Here is a 6,576-nt window from a genome sequence, read left to right on the forward strand (position 1 = left end):
GGTAATTTTTCCCTCAGACTTTGGTTATAGAAAATGATGAGTTTCAAAACACTTCCTATTTTTCCATTTTGTTTGCCTATTTCTATGCTAATTTCCAATGATTATAATGTGATGTGATATGTCATAATACTGGTGAAATATGCAGAGTTCCTCAAAATGTTGTCTTCTTTTCCTTACTTGTTACCAAACCCAAATGTACTGAAAGTTACTAAGTCATCATTGCTGATGTATTTCTAGAGTAAAAGTCGGGATGCACTGGTTCCCTACTTTCTGAGTCCTGGGAGTGGCTGTTGGGCCTGAAGGATGCTGGGGGAATCATTGATGATTACTTACAGATAAAGATAAAGACAGCTCAGGGACTGACTGATCAAATTCTCTACATCCACTTTTGTACACACAAACAATGTGGTTTGATCTCATCGATTGTTTTTGATGCCTCAATTCTACTTCTGTTTATTAAAAAAAGAAAATATGAGTATGTGGAGAAGCCATTTTCTACCCTGAACTGTCTCTGCCCATCCTTTCTATTTACAGAATTGTTTACAAAATCCGCAATGTATTGAGGCCATGAACAAGAGAAGACCACATCATTATCTGGTTGACTATTGGAGCATAACACACTAGCATCCCCAAACACAGAAGCTGAAGACACTTATAGCAGTAAATTGCATTCTTCTAAGGGTCTGAAATAGGGAAGAACACAACAGGGAAGGGTTGGTTCGCCTTGAAAATGGTCTGCCCCATTGGGGGGCTGACTTAAACATTCTGGCTTGAAAGAGCTGAGCTGACAAAATCTCTGTTTCCCTTGGTCCCCTTTCTCCAAGTGGCTATCCTGTGCTTTTGCAGCACAGGACCTGAGGCTTGACCCTGTGCATGGGGCCAACCGATCAGGGCAAAAGCTGCCAGTCATCTCTCCAACAAACCCAACAACCAATGTTATCATCACCTCTACTATGCTCCCTGAGGCAAAATACTCACTGGCCTTATAAACATAGAAAAGAAATCCCTAACATTCATGGACATCTTTAATCCATCTGAGTCCAATTCTAATAATTAACAGTGTCCCACACACAAGTCACACTCACTGTCTTTCCAAACAAACCTTAAATCTCATCCCATTACAGCATCAGAGTCTACATCTTTTCACTTATACTGGGTCTAGGTACAGATGGGGCTTGTTGGTATAGTTCCTGAAGCTTGGTACCTGTTGATTCAAAGAACTGCAAACTAATGTGTCCAGTTCTTTAGGTAGACACAGACATAGATTTGAGTATATTATGGAATGTTTCTCAGTCATGAGAAAGAAGGAAATCCTGCCATTTGTGAGAATATGGATGGACCTTGAAGGTATCATGCTAACTAAGTCAATCAGAGAAAGACAAATATCATATATTTCAATTATACGTGGCATCCAAAACACAAAACAAGAACTGAAACACAAGCTGAAAGGGACTCATAAACACAGAGAACAGACTGGTGGTTGCCAGAGGGCAGGGACATGGGTGAATGGGTGCAGCAGAAGAAGGGGATTAGGAGATACAAACTTAACAACATAAACCACGTATATCAGAGATTGAAAGTACAGTACAGGGAATGTAGTCAATAATAATGTAATAAGGTGGCATGGTAACTACACTAATCATGATAAGAGTCCAAAATGTATACAAATGTTGAATCACAGTGTGATTCCACACGTGAAAGGAATGAGGTGCATGGAAGTGAACTGAGAGGGAGTAAAATGGTGGCGCCTGGGAATGGAGAGAAGCCATTCCAGGCAGAAACAAAAGGGAGAGAAAGAGGCAGGGGTTGAGAAAGTGCAGCAATGAGTTCACACCAGAGGAACACCTCTCCAGACCACAGACTAGGGAGGAAGAAGTACTGAGGCCCCAGATCGTTTCGGAAAACAGCCTGTGGAGCTCAAATTCTGAGGTTTTGGAAGCGTGTGACCTTCTCAGGAGCGGACCTGTGGCACCTGCTCCTGGGGAGGAGGGAGCTGGCCCTGGAGTGCATCATGTGGTGTGGGGACCACCGAAGACCGCTGAAGGAGAACAGTCCCCCTCCTGGAGTGCTTGAAAAGAGGGCGTGCTGCCTCTCCCAGGACAAAAGACCATTCAAGTGCCAGTAAAATGTCTTTCATCAGCAAGGGGCAGAGGCACCTGCAGAGGGAACATAACCCTTGCTGCTCTTAGTGGTGCTGCACCATAGATTCCCTGCACTATTTGGGCATGGGGCAGTTTTTCAGGGAAAAAGAACTTCACGCACTGTGGAGAGCCTCTACTCCAGTGGACAGAAGCAGGTCTGTGCGGTGCAAAGCCCTTTAAAACTAAAATATTGAATCCCAGCGGCACCCCAAAAAACAACTTAGGGGAATTGTGGTTCAGGGTGCACTGAGGACCCTCGCTATTCTGTAAAGGTTTTCTAAACAGAGGTGGGTGTGGATTCCCGGTCTAATACCAGAGTCTAGTGTCGCACCATTTCCCTCATAACACCAACAGGGTGGGACTTCAGAGAGCAGCACACTAACCCCCATGGAGGCGGGACCCACTTACACAAAACCTTCACCCCCATGCCTGCCCACTGCTTATGTAGTGGAGGAGGACAGAGTGTGAGTCAACACAGCCAGCCTCTATCCAGACCAGCACAGGCAGGAAACCACAAGCACCAAGTGCTCTAAAAATAGTGAGTCAGAATGACAACTGCAGTTATGGTGGAGATAGGATCATAGTACCTTTTTCTTCTTTTTTCTGTCTTATTTTTCACTTTTATTATCATTCTCAATCTTTCTTATTTGCTTGTTTGTTTTGGTTTTCTACATTTTATACAATGAGCTTTATTCTTTTCTATTTCTTTATTCTTTCATAACCTCTTTTTTTTTTCTTACTTCTGTTTTCTTTGGAATCAGCCATATAATTTTCTGATTATCCATTGTTTGTTTTCTAGGTACGTGTGTGTGGGGGGGGGGTGGATGTGTGTTACCTGTCCTTTTCTCTTTTTCTTCTGGGATGAGGGTTTATTTTGTTTGTTTTTCCCATTTTTCAGGCTTATTATAACAAACATAACAAAGCCTATCTACTAAAAGTTCCAAACACTCCCTACTACAAGCAAGGAGGACTCTGCAGAGGGCTGGCCAGTGGGGAGTAGCAGCCAAAACAGAAGAGCAGATAGCACCCAGCATACACTAGAAATGGTTCCTGAAGACCTAGGCCCCCATGTATGGTCCCTTGTTAATGTAATAGCACACTCAGAGAGAGAAAACAATGAGCTTTTAAAACGTGCATCAACAAAAAAAAATTGGCCCATATTACAAAACAGAGAAAGTCGCCTCAAAACACAGGTCAAAGAGAAATCACAGTCAGGGACTTGCTCAAAGCAGATATACACAATACATGAGGGACAATTTAGAACAACAGTCGTAAGACCACTAGCTCAGCTCGGAAAAAGCATAGAAGACACCAGAGAACCCTTTCCTGCAGAGATCAAACACCTAAGAACTAATCTAAAAGAATTTTTTAAATGTTACAACAGTGTGGAAGTTCCTCAAAAAACAACTGGTGCTTCATAGTTTGACTTCTAGGGGAAACTGGATTGAATTCCAATCGTATTTTATTCTGTTTGCTGGTCTATTTACTATTTTTTCCTCGTTTTTTTCTTACTTTTGAATACAGAAATAGAAAAAGAATTATTTTGATTTCCCATTTATAAAAAAGATACTTCTTTTTATTAATAGTTTATGGCCAAGTTGGTTTCCATATAACACCCAGTGCTCTTCCCCACAAGTGCCCCCCCTCCATGACCATCACCCTCATCCCCTTTCCTCCTCCATCTTCAGCCCTCAGTTTGTTTTCAGTATTCAAGAGTCTCCCATGATTTGCCTCCCTTCCTCTCCCTACTCTTTCCCCACCCTTCCCCTTCCTGTAGTCCCCTGTTAGGGTTCTGCTGTGAGATCTATGAGTGAAAACATGCTATCTGTCCTCCGCCTGACTTATTTCGCTTAGCATGACACCCTCGAGGTCCATCCACCTTGCTACAAATGGCCATATTTCATTCTTTCTCATTGCCATGTAGTACTCCATTGTGTATATATACCACATCTTCTTGATCCATTCATTGGTTGATGGACACTTAGGCTCTTTCCATGATTTGACTATCATTGACAGTGCTGCTATGAACAATGGGGGGCATGTGCCCCTATGCATTAGCACTTTCGTATCCCTTGGGTAGATCCGCAGCAGTGCTATTGTTAGATTATAGGGGAATTTGATTTTTAATGTTTTAAGGAACCTCCACACTGTTTTCCAGAGTGGCTGCACCAGTATTCATTCCCACCAACAGTGTCGGAGGGTACCCATCTCCCCACACCCTCGCCAGCATCTGTAGTCTCTTGATTTGTTCATTTTACCCACTCTGACTGGTGTGAAGTGGTATTTCAGCGTGGTTTCTATTTGTATTTCCCTGATAATGAGTGATGCTGAGCATTGTTTTATGTGTCTGTTGGCGATCTGGATGTCCTCTTTGGAGAGGTGTCTATTTATCTCTTCTGCCCATTTCTTCACTGGATTATTTGTTTTTTGGATGTGGACTTTGGTGAGTTCCTTGTACATTTTCGATATTAGCCCTTTATCTGATATGTCATTTGCAACTATCTTTTCCCACTCTGTCAGTGCCTATTAATTTTCTTGATTCATTCCTTTGCAGTGAGGCATTTTATCTTGATGAGGTCCCAAGAGTTCATTTTTGCTCTTGTGTGATTCCCTTGTGTTTGGGGAAGTGTCCAGTAGGAAATTGCTGTGTTTGAGGTCAAGAAGGCTGTTTCCTACTTTCGCCTTTAGGGTTTTGGTGGTTTCCTGTCTCACATGCAGATCCTTCACCCATTGTGAGTTATTTGTGTGTGTGGTGTAATAAAGAGGTCTAGTTTTATCCTTCTGCATATTGCTGTCCAGTTCCCCAGCACCACCTGTTAAAGAGGCTGTCTTTTTTCAAATGGATACTCTTTCCTGCTTTGCAAAGATTAATTGGCCATACATTTGTGGGTTCAGTTCTGGGCTCTCTATTCTATTCCATTAGTCTATGTGTCTGTTTTTGTGCCAGTACCATACTGTCTTGATGATGAAAGCTTTGTAGTAGAGGCTAATGTCAGGGATTATGGTGTCTCCCGTTTTGGTTTTCTTCGTCATGTTACTTTGGCTCTTTTGGTTTTTTTGTGGTTCTTTACGAATGTTAGGATAGTTTGTTCTACCTCTGGGAATAATTCTGGTGCAATTTTGATTGGGATTGCATTGAATGTGTAGATTGCTTTGGGTAATAATGATATTTTAACGATGTTTATTCTTCCGACCAAGGACATGGAATGTTTTTCTATTTCTTGGTGTTTTCTTCAATTACTTTCATACGTTTTCTATAGTTTTCATCATACAGGTCTTTTACATCTTTGATTAGGTTCATTCCTATATATTTTATGGTTTTTCATGAAATTGTGAATGGGATCATTTTCTCGATTTCTCTTTCTTTTGCTTCATTCTTGATGTATAAAAATGCAGCCGGTTTTTGTATATTTATTTTGTACCGTGCATCTTTGCTGAATTCATGGATGAGTTCTAGAAGGCGTCTGGTGGAGTTCACCACTGGGTTTTCCATGTAACATATCATGTCATCTGTGAAAAGTGAAAGCTTGACTTCTTCTTTGCCAACTCTGATACCTTTTATTTCCTTTTGTTTTCTGATTGCAGATGCTAGGACTTCTACAACTATATTGAATACCAGTGGCAAAAGGACATCCTTGTCGTCTTCCTGATCTCAGGGGGAAAGCTCTCAGCTTTTCCCCATTGAGGGTGATATTAGCTATGGGCTTTTCATAAAGTGCTTTTATAATATTTAATTACGTTCTATCTATCCCTACTTTGTCGAGGGTTTTTATTAAGAAGGGATATTGTATTTTGTCAAGTGATTTATCTGCATCTATTGATAGGATCATATGGTTTTTATCTTTTCTTTTGTTAATGTGATGTATCACATTCATGGAATGTGCATATTGAACCAGCCATGTAACCCAGGAATGAATCCCACTTGATCATGATGGATAATTCTTTTCATGTGCTGTTGAATTCGATTTGCTAGTATCTTGTTGAGTATATTTGCATCTGTATTCATTAAGGATATTGGCATGTAGTTCTCTTTTTTTGTTTATTTTTTCAAAGAACCAACTCTTGGTTTCATTGATCTGCTCGACTGTCCTTTTGGATTCCATATTGTTTATTTCTGCCTTGATATTTATGATTTCTTTTCTTCTGCTGGGTTTGGGGTGCTCTTGCTGCTTCCTTTCTAGTTCCAGTAGATTCTCTGTTAATTTTTGAATTTGCGCTCTTTCTAGTTTGTTGAGATTGGCCTGGATTGCAATATACTTTCCTCTTAGGACTGCCTTGGCTGCATCCCAGAGATTTTGGATTGTTGTATTTTCGTTTACGTTGGTTTCCATATACTTTTCAATTTCTTCTCTAATTGCCTGGTTAACGCAATCATTCTTTAATAGGGTGGTTTTTAACCTCCACATTTTTGGAAGTTTTCCATATTTTTTCCTGT

Source organism: Suricata suricatta, chromosome 7, assembly GCF_006229205.1.
Source record: "Suricata suricatta isolate VVHF042 chromosome 7, meerkat_22Aug2017_6uvM2_HiC, whole genome shotgun sequence".
Lineage (NCBI taxonomy): Eukaryota > Metazoa > Chordata > Mammalia > Carnivora > Herpestidae > Suricata > Suricata suricatta.